General features: G+C 31.9%; 1 long non-coding RNA gene across 1 annotated transcript in view; it reads right to left on the reverse strand.

The window, feature by feature from the left end:
* Nucleotides 1–8,831: 8,831 nt before the first annotated feature.
* LOC134248213 (uncharacterized) overlaps nt 8,832–18,900 on the reverse strand; it is a 10,303-nt gene continuing 234 nt past the window's right edge. The window contains exons 2-4 of the long non-coding RNA XR_009988003.1: nt 13,510–13,581; nt 13,261–13,332; nt 8,832–8,906 (exon numbers count right to left, since the gene is read on the reverse strand). This is a non-coding gene — a long non-coding RNA (uncharacterized LOC134248213). The remainder of the gene's footprint in view (nt 8,907–13,260; nt 13,333–13,509; nt 13,582–18,900) is intronic.

The following is an 18,900-nucleotide window of genomic DNA, read 5'->3' on the forward strand; positions in this document are numbered from 1 at the left end:
TCATCATACAGTGATATACACTTACTTCCATTACCGACTTTTGATTGCAATTATAAACTTGACTTTAAATTTAATCTAAGAACTACTACAGTTGAATTATTTGGAGGAAAGGTTGGTGTACGATACAAGTATACAGGCCACACGTTGTATATCGAAAGCATGTGTTTCATACTCATGTTCCATACATTATTGACATTTGAACAATGGTATACAAAATCCTAGTAGACGTGAAAATCGAATTAAACAAATTAAAAAAAAACGGCCTAAAGAAACTCAATAATTAAAGTATTACAGCTGATGTTACCCCGAGAACAGACTTCTAAAGAGATTATATTTCATGTTTTTTTTTTCATGAGCATACTGGTAATTCTTCAATCAGTTTCAACACATATAGAGGGATAAAAAACACAAGTACATTTTATTTACGAATTTCTTTAGGAAATGATTCACCAGCAGAGACTGTGGTAGACGTTCAGAGAACATATAAATCAGTTTCTGTTCTAATAAGTACTAGACATACTTACAGTTCACGTAAATTGTGTAAGCTGGCAAAGACATTGTCCTGTATCGTTGTGAGTTTGTTTCCAGAAAGAGATCTACGAAAAGAATAACAGAAATCCCGTGTAGATAGTCCTTTTTCAACATATACCCTTGAATGCTCTTAAACTTCATCAAAATCTATTTTACAAAATACGACAATTGAAACCCTTAATTTTTCATTGCGATGCAAGCATGGGTCAGAATACTTTCATACGTAATATTGATTACCTATTTCGCTTGCATTGATTTTCAAATGTAATTTCTCAAATAAATGAGTTTCATTTTTTGTGTAATTGATAAAATACTATTAATATAAATTCAGTATAACCACTGCATTGCATTTCATCAATTTTGATAATTTTTTGAACATAAAATTAAATAACATTTCTATGAAAACTAAACTACACAACATAAATAATCATATACGGAGAAAAATATATATAGTGGAACTGCGAATTTAATAATACTATTTTTCATTATAATTAAAGGGCGGATACATGTATCATACCTCCCTCACCGTCTTTAGCTTGCACTTATTAATTTCACTACTAGTATTTATTTTAAGAATTAATCCAGTTTAATTGATTGAAGTGAAGGTTGCCGTACAGTACAAGTATATACCGTCACAAATTGTAAATCACGTTCATGCATTTCATATTCGTGGTTTATACATGAATTACTAAGGGCCAACGGTATATATAAAATACTTGAAAACCGAATTAAACAAATTAAAACAAACGACTTCAACAAAAACAATTTAAAGTATTACAGTTGATGTAACTCCTGAGAACAGATTTCTGTGGAGATTATTTCATGTTTTCTTTCATGAGCACAATTCTCAATCAGTTACCAATATTTTGGCAAAACATGTATATAGAGGGATTCAACAAGCACAAATCTTTTAAAATTGATTGTGTTTGATAATAGATATGTAGCTATGTTAAATCATCAAGTATTATAAAAATATATGTATATGTCTATAGCGTATGCATATTTTTTGTTGTTGAATAAAATATTAATTGTTTGAATGCCTTTAAAAGTCATCACTTTTTAAAGATATCCTTTAATTTAAATTAAAAATTAAAATAAAAAAAAAACGTAGAATTAATCCAATTCATATTCTCGATAATTATAAAATAATTTTGTACCTCTATTGAGAATACCCGAATTTGATAGGCTTGTAAGAAGGCTTTAAAACTCATTATTGACTTCAATAAGTACTGTTAACAGAAAAAATGACCTATGCATCATTGCTCGTGGGATATAATGATCCGGTCGTTATATAAAACGTTAAATATTGACCTCTTAATCAAATTTATTTATATATTGAAATACTGATTATACGCGAAAAAAGTATGTTATGAAATGTGCATTGTCTGTTTTACTTCACGTTACAAAATACGAAATTATCTTAATGTCATAAAACTCATCGTTAACTCATTTTTTAAAGAAAAACGTGTTATTCATTTTTTTTAGAGAATGTAGTCTCTACCCTTTTAAGTGAAATATTCTGCGCCAGATTTTCATTGTGAATAGAAAAGTAATCTTCATCATAACATTGCTACTGTCAACCAATTATGGTATTAATCAGTAAATTTTGATGCAAAAACTACACTTTGGCGAATCCTGATGAAAAAAATACTCCGACATCGAATATTATGCACTCAGTGTATATTTATTTTCATTATATCGGTATAATAAAATAATTAACCCATTACCCCTTGTGAGTTTAACATGGTGAAATAAGGTCCGCCCACTGTCTTGACTTATCGAGGCCGCAACGCCTCGTACAGGTCAGGTCAGGTGACCTTTTGGGCTAGGTCTCCGGTCCTTATAATTATCATTATATAAGCATAGGAAACACAGACCTCTAAATCAGATAATTGGTCGATATACCATGAAGGAGTGACTTACACTGTTTCAGATTATAAATATTTTAACTTACAGTGTCTTTAAATTTGGCAAACCATGAAAGGCATTGCTCTGAATTACGGTTATATTGTTGGAATGTAACAATCTAAAACAGATTTTTAAAAAAAAAAAATCATATTAGCATTTGCAAATATTTATTTCTGTTTATATACTTTGAATTTAGTATCATACAAGACAGGCTAGAAAGCATGTTTCAGTTTTATTTATAACATAGAAAAAACTGAATTTATGTAAGTACAGAATGAATTCAATGTTTAATGTGTCATCAACCAACTGAATAATGAAAAAGGTGAACATAATATTTTGAAAAAAAAATATAAACACTTCAACTTTCTTGACAGGAAAATCTCATCCCTAACGAAAAAAGGGATGGCCAATCAAAACAAATGTCAACATGACAGCAGGAACGTCGCTGCTTTTATGTTATCAATAACGTTTTAGAATTATTCTTTTAAATTCATAAGAGAATATATCAATCACTCAATATACAATCACTGCCCTCATTTTTAATGAATAAATATCTGTGCATGTAAAGCAAATCAATGAAAGAGTTATAAATTGAAGATAATTATTTGTATTCATATTTCGGCTCAAAATATCCCAATGAACTTGAAATAAAAGGCAACACAGAATCTGTAACAACTGTTTCATATTTGGATGTTTTACTGACTATAGACAATAAGTGCCAAATAAGAACTAAATTGTCCGACAAAAGAAACGATAGACTTTCTTATTTATGTAATAATATCACCTGCATATAGTGTTTACATTTCCCAACTTATATGATACTCAAGAGCGTGTTACGAATACGATCGATTTTTATAGCGAGGCAGAATACTGACAGATAAGTTGATGATGTTATCGTTATTTCAACTACCCCATTTACAACACAGTATTTTATAAACTTCATTGTCGTTATAATGACTTTGCTAGCAAATATAATCATTGGGTCATATTTTGGCTGACATGTTCCAGACTTATTATTGGGTATTTGTTCATCTGCTGTGTTTGACTTTGGATCATCCCTTCTACGTGATCAATACATAGTGCTCAAGGCGGGTGTGAACGGTCAACAGGGGGTATTCACTTCTCCTAAGCATATGATCCCACTCTGGATTTTTTTTTTCGTGTTTCTGTTCTCCCTTTCACAGTTTTGTATAGTTTAAAGATTCTTTTTTAGATCGATCAATGTTCGCTATCTTTGTCTTTTTCATTACAAACTTGAAGAAATGGAGATCTAAAGATATTCGTTATTTTGTGGTTGTTACTGGATTTTCTGTTCAACAACATTCCAATGACACAAGTAGAAAACAATCAAATATTATATACATGTACATCAATATAACACAAAATGAATCATTAGACATAATATAATTTAACTTGTCATTACCTGAGATTATATACATGTGCATTAATAGCTTTTTAAAACTAATTTGTCATATGGATTTTTTTCTAGAAAGATGGAACTACCAAAGAAATTTATTATTATTTTTTGTTTAATTGTAAATTACTCCTATCATAGACAATAAACACATTGCAATGTTTTGTTAACCATTCTATAGCTAATGTCCATGCATAGCATACTGTAAGTAGTGCGTACACGGTGTCAATAACAAATAAAAAAAAACGCTCATGAACTGTAAATGTGTGATTTGAAAATACAAATTGTAATCTGCTAACCGCTTGAATTTAAATGAATTTTTTGCTTTCAACAATTTTGTTTTTCTTTATTCTCATAATATCTTTTGATTAATTTATCCATTTATTTGTTTATTTATTTGTCAATTCATTTTTTTTTTATTTATCTGTTTTTCTTTATTTATATTAATTATGCCCACGGATAGAAAGTTTTCGGGGGTATATTGTTTTTGGTTCTGTCTGTCTGTATGTTTGTCTCTTTTTGTCCGTGTCAACATTAACCTAGCCCAAAATTTAGTAGGTAGGGCTATGGTTTTCATATAGTACGGGTGTATCCCTTGTGACAAGATCTATCTTTGAGTACCACCAAATTTGACCTTTTAACCTTGACCTTGGAGTTTGACAAATAAAAATAACCACACTTAAACCTTAGCCATAGCTTTTGAAAAGTTGGAACTAGGGCTTTCATACTTCACATAAGAATTCATGATGACAAGACCTTAAGAGGATATAAATTTTTTTTACCTTTCGACCTTGACCTAAGAGTTAACACACTTTTTAGAAACTTTAACCCTGGTCATAACTGCTGAAGAGTTAGAACTAGGGTTTTTCTTATAAAAAGACCTTCCTTCATTAATTCATATTATTATTATTATTATTATTCACTGTATCTTTATTTTTCTTTCATTTATTTATTTATATACCTCTTGCTTGAAAAACAATGGGGAATATAATAATGGGGTGTCCGTCCGTGTGTCTGTACATCCGTCCGTCTGTTACACTTTGGGATACCCAGCTTTTATCCGCTATTCCTATTATTCCACGAAATGAAATTTAATGAGACTTTCACAGCATCTTTGTTTTATAGTGCCATTGTGACCTTCTATTTAACTTTTAATAGGACAAAACCTTTGGGATTCTGATATCAAAATCTTGACACTTTCTTTCTATTATATTAAAGAATACCCATCTCTTATACGCAGCATCTCCTGTACCATTGAATAAAACTAAATGATACTTTCTCATATTCTTTATAGTGCAATTTGTGCACCTCCTATTTTACTTTTTTTTTTTTTTTTTAATATTTTTTCGGGTCTTTGAGAGCAAAACATGGACCATTATAAATATATTGTAGGCGGGGTTATCATTTATTGAGCTCAGTGCTCACAGTACCTCTAGTTTATTTATTGCAATCAGTGTTACATATACATTCACACGGAGAAAAAGCCGGACCTTTTCGAATTATAATCGACCTATTAATCGTATGATCTCGATAATTACATGTAATTGTTTTTTATGTTTGATTGATTGAATATCTTTTAAACCCCATTCTAGTATTTTTCTCTCGTATTGAGGTGTCCATATACGAGTGAAAGGCTTCAAATACTATACTTAACAACTCATGGCCACTGAGCAGTGAGCAGTGAAGGTTATTTATCGTGCAAACGCCTCTCGAGCTCGTTAAACGGTTTTAAGGGGTTTTAAGGTCTCATCTTAAAACCTTTTGGCTTTAGCTTCTAACGCAGGTCGCGTCAAGTTAAGAAACATATCCTTTATTTATATTCCAAAAAATGGTTAAGATAAATTTAGTGTATGCCCTTGCGAAAGAACGATTTAATGAAGCACCTCGATGTAAAATATACCTAACCTGAATATAAAAACACGACAAAATTATTTAAATACATTCTCTCGATAGTTAATGAATAATCGCGCTAAACAAAGTATATACCTTGGTGTTAATAGTCTATTTGAAACCTGTAAATCATATTCAGTTTTATAAAAAAACGCATTTTCATTGTTAAAATTTCCTCAAACTGCCTTGCACAGCACTTGAAATACGTCATTTTTACCAAAATGACGTCATGATTGACAAGTTCATCGAGATAAGTGCTTTGTTTAAAACCAGCTGTAAGGGATTTAACTAGCATTTTTTTATGCATTGATTAGTTATTTTGATGTTTATCATGCTAATACAGTTCCGATTTGCAGATTATTTCATTTTCTGGTATTATGAATACACAAAAGTCATATTTTTGTGTGACGTCACAGGAAACCTTTCCCGTATAAATTAGGCCCCGCGTACTTTTTTCAGCCTCAACAATGCTGCGTGTTTTATGGACTTTTGAGCTTGAATACTGGTCGTTATAGGTTTCATACTTAACAGTATCGCCAATTTTGCCAAACCGTCAAGATCCCTCACTGCTTAATGACCGTATTGTGCCGCGTATAGGTCTGGATTTGGTTTTTAGGTATTTCACCCTGAATATCTCGAATCCTTGGATATATCGAAATGTATGCTCCCATCGAATTCGAGATAACGATGTGTGACTGAATATATCTTGCACCTGACCTTGACTACATATTTCTTAACTGCTGCACTATCTTATTCACATACCATAAAAAGAGAAATGATTAATCCCAGAGATATCAGTAAAAAACTAACAAAATTTCCAAGGGCCTTAATGGTCACCTAAGTATAATACTACAATTTAAAGGATCCATAAAATAGAAAATAGAATGATAGAATGATAAAGTTTTGTTGCCCAAAAGCAAGAGAAATGGGATAGCTAGGATCAATTAAATAATTTTTGTAGTATTTATTAAAGCAATATGAGCTGCATGTTTGACATCGGAAAAAATATTTGAAATTCGTAATTAACTATTTCAATGACAGTAAAATAGAACGTTAATAAACTTCCTGTTGTTCATATTTGCGTTTGAAGAACTTTTTATAAGCTTGGATTGAAACAAAATTGAATAATTGTCGTCCTGTACAATAATGATTTCTTATATTATACTGAATATTGGGTTGTACAGAAATATTTCTTCTGAAATATTTTTAAACTTTATTTTGGCCTTATTGATCATAAGGGATTAGATTATATACAGATTAATTAAAATTACACATTTTACAAGCAAAATAAAATTCTCAAAGTTGCAGCTCATATTGCTTTAACAACTAAAACATTGAAGTCTAATCTCCCATTAAGTACTTTCACCATGCAGACTATTAGGAAACTGTTAGTTCTTCTGTACTTTTTTTAATCCCCGTATTGTGACCTTACACATTGGCTTCTCTTGGTCTTTGGAGAACATTTAAGTTATTTTTGTCTCATTTTTATTTATTATTTGCAAGTCTACGTGTTCATCAAAACTATGAAAGAACTTTTTGCATTATACAATTAATATTTTTGCATTATGATAATTCTCTTATTCTAAAAACATTCAAATGCATTATTTACAATGATCAATTATCAAAAGCACATGGCAAAAGGTGAATAAATAGAGCTCTTGCTAGGACCAGAACACTTGACAAAATGGTCCTGGTGTTAAAATGCTGGCGAAAATATCCTTGCTTATGAAAGGGCTATGAGTTTTACAATTTTGGAGAAAAGCATCCTTGTGCATCACAACTATGTTTGTTTATATAATACCAAGAATGAGTTAAAATTTTCAAAGGATTAATGCATGTTTTCTATATAATGAATAGAGCCTCGCCCTACCACAAAACCCCTGACCTAGGGGCTATGAAATTCACACAGTTGGAAAAAGCAACAATGCGGAACATTTACTGGCAAGTTTTAAAAGATGTCATTTCCATCTCCCTAACAAAAAAACACTATAGTTAACTATAGTTTACTATAGTTAACTATAGTAAATCAAAGTGTCAAAGTTTTCGTCAAAGTTTTTGAAAGTGTCAAAGTTTTCGTCAAAGTTTTTGAAAGTGTCAAAGTTTTCGCCAAAGTTTTTCAAAGTGTCAAAGTTTTCGTCAAAGTTTTTCAAAGTGTCAAAGTTTTCGCCAAAGTTTTTCAAAGTGTCAAAGTTTTCGTCAAAGTTTTTCAAAGTGTCAAAGTTTTCGTCAAAGTTTTTCAAAGTGCCAAAGTTTTCGCCAAAGTTTTTCAAAGTGTCAAAGTTTTCGTCAAAGTTTTTCAAGTGTCAAAGCTTTCGCCAAAGTTTTTCAAAGTGTCAAAGTTTTCATCAAAGTTTTTCAAAGTGTCAAAGTTTTCGTCAAAGTTTTTCAAAGTGTCAAAGTTATCACTATAGTTAACTATAGTAAACTATAGTTAACTAAAGTTAACTATAGTATTTTTTGTTAGGGCTGTTACAGTCCAACCATTTAATGATAATAATAATATGGGAAAGGACTATCTAAGTTTTTGGAACTTGTGTCCAATCCATTTGACATATTGTCAATAAAATATGTTCAAAACCATAATGATAACTCATGAAATGGGCGGTACAATTCAACACGGACTTCTGAGAAAATATTGGATTAAAGTTCTTGCTTGAAATTCATTTTCAATCCACCCCAGCTAAGCTAAAAGACACGTTTTTACTTACTGACCCAGAAGACAAATGATTTCAAACTCAGTATAGTTTGAAATTTATATAAACCGGAATTTGCTGTCCAGTGTTTCAAAGAAATATAAAGGGAGAAATCGGTTTGGTATATGCATGAGTCACACATCAAACAATAAGCTCATTATTTTCTGGTTCTTGTAGTATTCAGTAGAATGTATGAGTCAAGCAAATAGAACTCTACTAACAGTTTTTATCATTTATGTTCATCACTGACTTTGGGTTTTCAAATATTGGCGGATCTCTAAAGAGTGTGAAGAAAGTAAATTGTCTTTGATCTCGTTAATTCCTGAAACCTTATGCACACCTCATATTTTTTTTTTAATCTGATGCTTAGATAACTGATGCAGCTACAAAATACTTACAGTATTTTTAAATTTTGCAAACTATTAAAGGTGTTGTTTTGAATTGTAGCTATCTTGGTGGAGCTCAGCCGTCTGAAACAGATTTTTGAAATTATTTAATCGAGTATTTTTGATATAAGCATTCAAATTATTGCCATCAAAATCCAAAGAAATAAACAGAATATCCAGACAATTTTACAAGTATGAGATTTAGTGCATGTTAACATAAAAAGTTGAACAGCTTCAGATTAAGACCTTTACTAGGTACTCAGGGCCATTGAGCTGTCACTGTTCTTGATCGTTCAAACGCCTACCGTGATACAAGTTCTTGGTTTAAATGTCTCATCCGGAGGACCTGCAATTTTTACTTCAGAGTGCCGAGCGCGCTTGGCTAAGGATCAATTACTACCTATTTTCTATTGCATTAAGCCAGTTGCGGTCGTGATTCGAACACACGACCTTCCAATCACAGGGTGAGCGCTCTACCAACTGAACTACCGTGACGGTGCACTTTATGTTGAAGGAACAAGTATATGAAGGATCTCAGCTAGTATGTCTTGTACATTTTGCTTGTTGATGAATAAAATATTAATTGTTCAAATGCCATTTCAGTTGAAGAGCTTAACCACACCAATTATAAATGAAATATTAAGTTAAAAAGAACTTATGCTCAGCCTCTGTTAGCTCTACTTACAATTTAGGTTAATATTCACTTTGATTTTAATTCATGATTACTGTTGGTTAACTTCAAATTTCATATGAAACTTTTATTATACCATGATTTATAAGAGAAGTGTATGTTCTTTTGGCCTTTGTAAATCTTGAAAGAAAATCACTCTTAACCATCGCAATATGAAAGCAACAAAAATAAATAAAGAATAATAAATTTCATCATTAATTAAGTTTGCATAAATGTTGACAAAGCAAAGATATTCCTAATAATATGTTATGCTGTGAAGAGGTTGTTTTATTTCTGTATATATTATTTAAATTTTGTTCAAACGGGGTTCCATTCTTATGAGACTGTTTGGTCACTAGTATATAAGGGGGTCGGTTTGGTGAGTTTAGTGAGAACTTGTCTGGTGTCCAGGCGTGACCAGGTGTGCCACGTTTGCAGTTTCCCCGGCATGATAATACAAGTGGCAAAGATGTTCAGTGAGATATAGCACTGTACATTTAACGGGTAGCCATATAATTTGCCAGGAGGATTATTGCAGTGTGTTTGTACAGTTCTAGCCGGTAAGAGTGTTCGGATAATATATTCGTTGGTTTGCTGTTATAAATTTACAGTTTCAGCTGTATTTTAGGTTAGGTTTTTGTAAATATAAATTAATTTAAGTGCGTGAGGGGTTTGGAGACGAGTTATTGATCTATGGGCCTACTGAGGGTCAGTTGACGAGCGCTAGAGGTGTGAGGCTTATTGACGAGTGTTGTATGGAGGGCCACATGCGTCATATCCAATGTCAACATATGTGGAGGGCGTGGTAGTATAACCGGAGCGGGAGGCTAAGACCCGGGGCTCTGCGGTTAAGGGACTAATATTTGAGGACCACGGAACTTGAAGGGACCTAGACGTGTGTGGGCGAGAGCGCAGTGGTGTAATTTCTGGGACACGTGGTTGACATCAAGTTGTGAATTGCTACTTTGAGTAACTTTCAGTGTTATATAAAAGAACACGTTTTCATTTGAATTTATATTTCATTCTTATTGAAAGTCCATTGAGCTTTCTCTGATTATCAATTTTAAAAGGCAGTTTAATTCAGTGAATTATTATTTGATTTAAGATCTGATACAAATTGAAACAACTTTGTTATAATAATAGCAATTGTAATTATGTAAAGTATCAGATTTGGCGAAACAGTTCATATCTTTTTCATTTCAGGTGTGTGAGCTGGTAAGTGAGAGTGAGTGAGTGTTATTGAATATAATTTGTTTTTTTGTTTTTTTTTTTTAAATTTGTGTTAATAAACTTATTTGTTATTTCTGATTGATATCGGTTTTCCTTCTCAATTCTACAAAATCCAAAAAGAACTCACGACATATGCTTCAAAAGAAATAGCATCAAGATGGCAGGAACATTGCTGTTTCAATTTTAGGAAATTTTGTGTTACATGTAGGAACATATTGTTAGATTCATTGGACAAAAAACTCCTAAACGTGATATCAAAACGATACTGGAGTTCCTTTTGAGAACTTTTATGTTGTCTTCGGTCACAGATCTTCCATCAAAATGTTGGCATAACGATGGGTATTAATTATGATCTTTTATTAGCCGACCTGTTTCTATAAAGTAGAATTAATTCAAAAACTTCAACAGGAGAAGAACTCGTTCTGTAATCATCAACCTGACATTTAGGTACAATATATGGACAAAAACGCAGGTTTTATGTTTTAACGTCCTCGTCACAAACAACGATACTTTAATTCATGAACACTCTTAATTTTTCATAAATGAATACAATGCACTGTAAAACATCTGTATCAGTAATTAATGGTTACGCTAATCCCTACATACATGTATCCATTTTTTTGAAAATAGATATCTGTACACCTACAGAAAACCGACGACGTATTATCAGTTAGCAACATTTAGTAACACTTCATAGTACGACACAAAATATCCTAGTGAAATGAAAGACACCACATAGTCTGGCATATGTTTCATATTTAGATGTTGTAATGACTGTAGACGATAAGTGCAAGTAACAACTTAATTGTATGACAAAAGAGATGAAACAGCTTTTCCGTCGTCATATTTCCTTTTTTATGTAGTTTTATCTCCTATATATGGTGTTTACATGTACATCTCCCAACTTATTTCATACTCAAGAACATATTACTAATTCGATCGATTTTATACCGAGTCAAGCTTCCTAGACAAGATAATATTAACGAAATTTCACCAACCTGGTTTAAACTCAGCATTTCATGAATTTCATTGTCGTTATAATGACTTTGTTAGCAAATATAACCAATAATTGGGTCATATTATAGTTGACGTGTTTCAGACTCATTGTTATGTCTTTGTTTATACTGTATTCGATTACGATATGTCCCTTCTATCTGATCAACACACAGGACTCACGGTGAGTGTGTCAGGTCAACAGGGGATGCTTACTTCTCCTAGGCACCTGATTCCACTTTATATTACCAAGGGTCGTGTTATTGCCCTCTTAATGTATTATCTGCTTTTTTATGTATCAATTTATTTTTTTTATCTGTTGTTGTAAATTAATATTAATAAATTTTTTTTATTTTGTTTTTCGATTTTTTAAATTTAGATATAATTTTGTTTTATTATTTTTTATTTCATTTATTCATTCATTTATTTATATATTTGTTACTATTATTTATTTATTTTATCGTTATTTTTTATTTCATTTATTTATTTATCATACCTACCGCTCGCAGGCATGGAGTATATAGTTATATAATGTGTCCGTCCGTCCTCCCGCCTAGCTGTTATGCTTGGGTTATCTGCTACCCCTCTTATACCAATGAATGAAATTTAATAAGATTATCACAGAATCATTATTTCATAGTGCTACTGTGACCTCCTATTTTACTTTTTAATCGGACACAAATTTCGGGTTTTCCATAGCAAAACATGGAAACTGTCATTCTTTGTATAATATTGAAGGTTATCCATTTCTTACCCACAATTCCTCTTATGGCACTGGATAAAATTAAATGATACTTTCACAGATTCTTATTTACATTATGCCATTGAGAACCTTCTGTTTTACTTTTTGATCTCACATTTATTTTGGGTCTCCGAGAGCATAACATCGACTTTGTTATTATAATCATATTTGAGGCGGGGGATATCAATTAGTGAGCTTTGTGCTCACAGTACCTTAGTATATTTATTGCAATCAGTGTTACATGTACATATATTACACACAAAGAAAAGCCTGACCTTTTGAACTCAATAATGTTAATTGTGTGACCTCGTTAATTTATTGGTTATATTTCTAATAACTTCAACTTCAAGTCGGTCTACAACCTTTTTTTTACTTATAATTAAGGATCAATCGAAAGAAAAATATTTTTTTTTAAAGATTTTTTTATGTTTTAAGATATACATGTACGCTGCTAATCGGTTTGAATTTATGCCACTTTTATCCATTTTGATCCTTTAAAAGGTGGGCGATATTTATATGTGAATTTCTTAGTATACTGTTCTTTCAACTTTGCTTAAGGTATATTTAACATGAAATTGTGCAAAAATGTAAAGGTGAATGTCCTACTTACTGACATTTGCAATATTAAAAAAGAAAAAATGTCAATTCTTATTTCAAAACAGTCGGCTATTAAATCAGAATTTCAAGCTTTATTATTCTAATTTGTAATATTTATTGTTTATAGAGTTCTCCAATGTTTCTTTTCAATAATTTGATTGAATATGATATGTTGACTCTCATTACTATATTTTTGATATACTTACAGTGTCTCTAAATTTGCCAAACCGTCGAAGGCATTATCTTCCAACGTGGTAATTTTATTCCTTCGCAGATCCCTGGAAAATAAAGATATTACAGATGAAATATATTAGTTATCATATCAGTAAAACATTAATTTATATTTTTAATTATGAAATTCATTTGTAAGAGCTTTCCATTTTATTCAATACATTTATTGAATATATGATATCCTCTCAAAACAGACTGTCATTGTTATATCTTTATATACTTACAGTGTCTTTAATTTTGACAAACCGTTGAAGGCCTTGTCTCCCACTGTGGTTATCTGATTCCTGTAAAGATCCCTGAAAATTGTTCCATAACATTGTTATTAGAGATTTATTTTCTGAGTTTTCTGTAGTATTTTAACGATTGACTTACATTAAAATGAAACAATAATCATTAAATTGTGCTTTAATTTTGTTTTTATCTTTTAAAGAAGCGGATACAGTTGACGCGCGTACATATACTCACAGTCAATAGAAACGCAACACCCTAAATTTTGGGTGAAAATTATATACGGATTATAACTTTGTGGCAAAAAAGTTAGGACATCTTTTACTTTGCCAAATCAGTTATTTAAGGGTTGAATGAATTTTTTTCCATTACCTGAAGTTGCTTTTTAGCCCTCTTAACAGAATTCAAAATTTTGCATTTTTAATAAAGTTTTAACAAAATTTGGGGTTTTCAAGTTTTTGAAGCTGTTAATCATAAGTATCGTACTTTTGTTCTTTTTTTACCGGATGTTTGTTTAATAGAAATAATAAAGCCTCAATCTTATGCCAGAACATCTGACTCAGGGGCTTTGAAAATCATAATGCTGGATAAATCACCCTTCCACATCAAAACTATACACTTGTTGGTTTTTTTTTAGATATATTTTGCTTTATAACCAGGAGCAGAATAAATATGTTGTTCATTATTTCTGAAGATGCAGCCATTTTCATAATAAAGATATACTTAGTTAATTTATCTAATGCCCAGGAGCAGAGAAGATGATTTAATGCTATTTCACAATATAATAAAAAACTTAATGCAATTTCACAATATAATAAAAAAGACCCTCCCCGTACCCATCCCTCACACCAGATTCCCTGACCTAGGCAACATGAAAATCATAAATTTTTGAAGAGGAACTCTTATTTCTCCCAACTATCACTTAGTTTATTTACTATTCAGGAGCAGAGAAGAATCTTTGAAAAAAAATTAATGCATTTTCATTATATAATCAAGACCTAAAGCCTTGACCCCAAAGACATGAAATTTATAATTGTTGAAGAGGCACTGTTAATCATTAGATCCTGCCCTAACATCAGAACCCCTAGCCCAGGGGCCATGAAATTCACAATTTTGGAAGATGAACTCTTACTCATTACAACTATGTACTTAGTTATTTTATTTACCCTGGAGCAGAGAAAAAGATTATCAAAGAATCAATTTCACTATGGAATCAATAAAGAATGTCATAACACAAGGTTTGCTGATCTAAGGTCCATGAAAACCATCATGGTGGTAGAGAGTTCATTGCATATTATCATCCTGGGCACAATTTGACTGATTTGTGTCCAGGGGTAAAGACGAATATTTTTTAAGATTACATTAATTTTGGTGGTTTTAGCCCCACCCCTCAGGCCCAAAGGGAAAATGTCCATGAAATTCACAATTTTTGTTTCCCTTCACCCATAGGTGCTATATGCCAAAGTTGGTTGAAATCAGTTCAGCTGTTTTAGAGAAGACGCTGAAAATATTCAAAGGTTAAAGCACAACGAAAGACAAAAACGGATAGCAATAGGTCACCTGTGTGAATCGGTGACCTTAAAGGTAAGATTTCATGCTGAAATAATTGAAACCAACGCTTACTCTATATAATACAAGAAAATTACATTTGCTGTATTCAAAACTAGCATTGTAACAACGCAACATGTAAAAAGAACACAAAATGTATTATACAAGGATTATTGCATTTTGCGTTATAACATATTGTGTCGAGATCAAACGCAAAATGTAAAAAACAAACTTTATCAGATGATTACATTTAACGTTATATAATATAAAATGTAATCCAGAAATTTAGTATTATTACATTTCGCTTTGCTACATTATACATCGAGATTAGGTAAAATACAACCATGCAAAATGTAATAACATACTCTCTGGTAAGTCTTGATGAGATTTATTTTCAAATGAGTAGTGGATGAAGAAAAGAAATAAAGAGAAAATAACCCCCCTCCCCCCCCCCCTGAAAGCATCTTCTCATTCTTACCTTAGGTCTGATTTTATTATATAGCCGATAACATCAGTGGATATTCAAATCATTAGTGTTGCAAATAACAAATGTGTGTGCGAGCGTGTATGTACGGGATGGGGTAGTTATTTAGATGATCTGTGTATCAGTGTTTTTTTATACTGAAAGGAAAAAGAAGCGCAGGGTAAACCTATGATGCAAATTATATTTGTTTTTCTTTTTTTCAGTATTCCTATCTAACTTTTAAAACCACCTTTAAAGAAAATTTAACCGAAATTCAAATTGATTATTGAAACTCATATCACGATCCCCCCAAAAGTGAAAATCGGACACTGAAAATCGGAAACTCTCATTATCTTCAATGTCTCGCCGAGCATCTCTCACGGCCTTGATTCTCCTTTGCATGGAATTAATCAAAGTGTTAAGCTTTCAAACCCTTACTATTTTGAGCATGGGTATACGAGTTGAAAAATTAGTTAAACAACGCGCGCATGCGCCAGTGACAGGAACACGAATGCAAATTTGACCGGCTCAAAAACCCAATTTGCGCAATTGGTTTCTTTCAGTTTTGGTTTTAGTGTAATGACTATGATAGTCTACTGTATTAATAGCGGTGTTTGTGGTAGTGCGGTGGCAGGTGGTAGGACGAATACCCTGATCATAACGTGACTCTGTTTCGCGTAAACGTCATCGTCACGATTGATTGAAAACCATTCCAGGCCCTCTCTGACAACAGGCAACACGTTCTGTTGGGAAAAATTTACAAGAAACTGCTCAGTAACCCGTTGTTGGCTGTGTCTTTACTGATGCAATTCGAAAACCAGACCCCATTGAACTTCCGTTAACTGTACCAAGATTGCAAGAAATTCATATTTTGTAAATATTGAAAAAAAATGTATATACGTCAGTTGTATCTGTCACATTAAAATCTAAATTTATTTGAATTGCTACATTTGAACACGCAGGCAAAATTCTATTACCCTGTGGTGAGCCTCCGTTTTTCACTATGTACATATTTAACCCTTTTTAAGCCTCAGATCACTGAACCTTGAAAGTAAGTTTGAGTCCGTGCGGCAGTTGGACACGGCAGTCCTGATAGAGAAGGACGTTCCTATACTTCTCTAGATCTTGGTACATTTTGTGCAATAAAATAGTCATGGCAGACTTCACCATAGTTTAGCTGCTATTGTCAATATGTAATGTCCTACTTTTCTGAGGTAAGCCTTGTTTTTATTGGTCATTGAAATGTAAATACTGTAAATATCTTAAAACAACCAGTTTCGGAATTTCTCAACAAAGTCAGCCTTAATTGTTTTGCTATTTGAGATTTATTATCTTTTATATTTCTTTATACGTTATTTATATGTACTGTTCGTCAAAAGTGTTCGAGTAAGGATTGTACGGTGTCCCGTTCGTGTCTTTTAGTATGTTTATTGTTCTGTTATATTTGTAACAAAGTGTAAAGTAAAGGTATAATACTGTAGTTAAGCATCTTAATGCTATTTGTACGCCATATGTACATGTGTATGCACAGCTTTAACTTACAATGTGTAAAGTTTATGTCTACCTTGACATTATATTGTGCATGCGTAATTAACAGGTCCTCATCCTGTGTGTGTAGATGTCCCCGTACCAGACACGGCCACATCCGAAGTCTTGAGCGCAAGACGTTTACCTTTGCATTGTGTGTGTATGTGTGTGTAGGCCTCCACGACAGTAGGACAGGAGGAAGGATTTCCAAACCAGTCCGGAGACCAATTGTATCCGTATAAAGGACACCCGTGCGCGTCATCGCCCAGCTGAACACTGACAAATGTTTAAAATTTAAAGAAAATTTTGTTGTAAATTAATCAATTAGAAGAGCAGTTTGGATCAACATCCCATAAGCTTGGTCATTAACATGACAGTATCAAATGGTGCAATAAGATTTGTTAGAAAACATGTCGCTTGAGTAAATCTAAATACTGACTTTGGTGCATAGTAACTAACCTTCTCATCTAACCAATTCTCGTAAATTTTGGTAAAAAAGAAAAGATTGAATAGTATCCTACCCTGCGTTTCTTTTACCATTCAGTATATTTTTGATAGTCACATGAAATTTAGAATTAATATATTAATTAGTACTGGTACGTGTGAATATGGCGGGTGCATTGACTCTTAAGATTTATCATCTGATTGTCATATGTATGTCTGTCAATTTAGCATTTAGAGTATTATGCCCTTCGCATGATTTTTTACTAACATTAACTAATGACATTGGTCATTGTTCGAAATTTTCACATAAAAATTATCAACCTGATAGAAATTGAAGCTTAATCATCATACAACAATTTCGTTCACTTTAATGACACCCAGGGATGAATAGGGAAGGGATAGCTACTTCAAGAATTAAAACTAATTTTCATGTAATTTTTTTAAAACTACATTTCTTGTTGAAAATTAGTCAAAATGTAATAAAATTTACATAAACGCTCTCACGAATGTAGAATATCTACAGAACCAATGATCGAGTTTTAAAAAGATTTTAAGTGCTTTTAACACAACAATGACACTTGATCTCACCTCTGATATTTTTAGAGGTTCATCTTTGCTTTGTACTAAATAAGTTTTGCTGTAATGGTTTTTTGAGCGTGATTACTGTTCATTACCTTCAGATTTCATTTTTTTTAAAATGAATATTGTTTATTTAAGAAGGTTCAATTACATGTATCATATTTGTAAATGATGCTATCAATGATTTTAAACCAATACTAAGGAATTTGTTTTAATGTTTATTATAATCACACGAATTTTTTTTTTTAGAAATATTCAATATCTAATAAATGAAGATAAATGTGATTGTTTAAATAGGTCTCAAATTTTGTGACTGAAAGGTATCTGAATTGTCAATGAAATGTACCTGCCATTCAGTGACTAAATGGCCAATGAAAAGTCACTAAAAACCGCCTTTTAACTGAAGGGTCTTGTTTCTTCCTGTATTTCGTGGTACGGGACCGCGGCTTTTCAGGGTTTTAAGGTCTCATCCAAAAGACTTTTAGTTTTCTCTTCTTATGCGATATGCAAATCGCTTGACAAAGAAACAGTAATTACCAATGTTTACATCTTAGGTTTGATGTGACGAGACGAACGAAAACCGAAGCTGATCGGTCTTTAAATAAAAAAAAAACTCAATTCCAAGAAAATCAACAACCTTGATTTTACTTATAATTTAGGGTCAATCGAAATAGAAAATATTTCTTGATGTTTTAAGACGAATGATATCTCTCTATTCTATATATATCTTCTCTCTATTTAGGTACATAAACATGGAATTGTCCAAATTAGGATTTTCAATTAAATGTTCTTATTTCTGACATTTTAAAAATATTAGAGAAGAAAA

This window comes from Saccostrea cucullata, unplaced genomic scaffold (genome assembly GCF_032062105.1).
Source record: "Saccostrea cucullata isolate Sc308-1 unplaced genomic scaffold, CSIRO_AGI_Scuc_v1 ctg1906, whole genome shotgun sequence".
In the NCBI taxonomy this organism is placed as follows: Eukaryota; Metazoa; Mollusca; class Bivalvia; order Ostreida; family Ostreidae; genus Saccostrea; species Saccostrea cuccullata.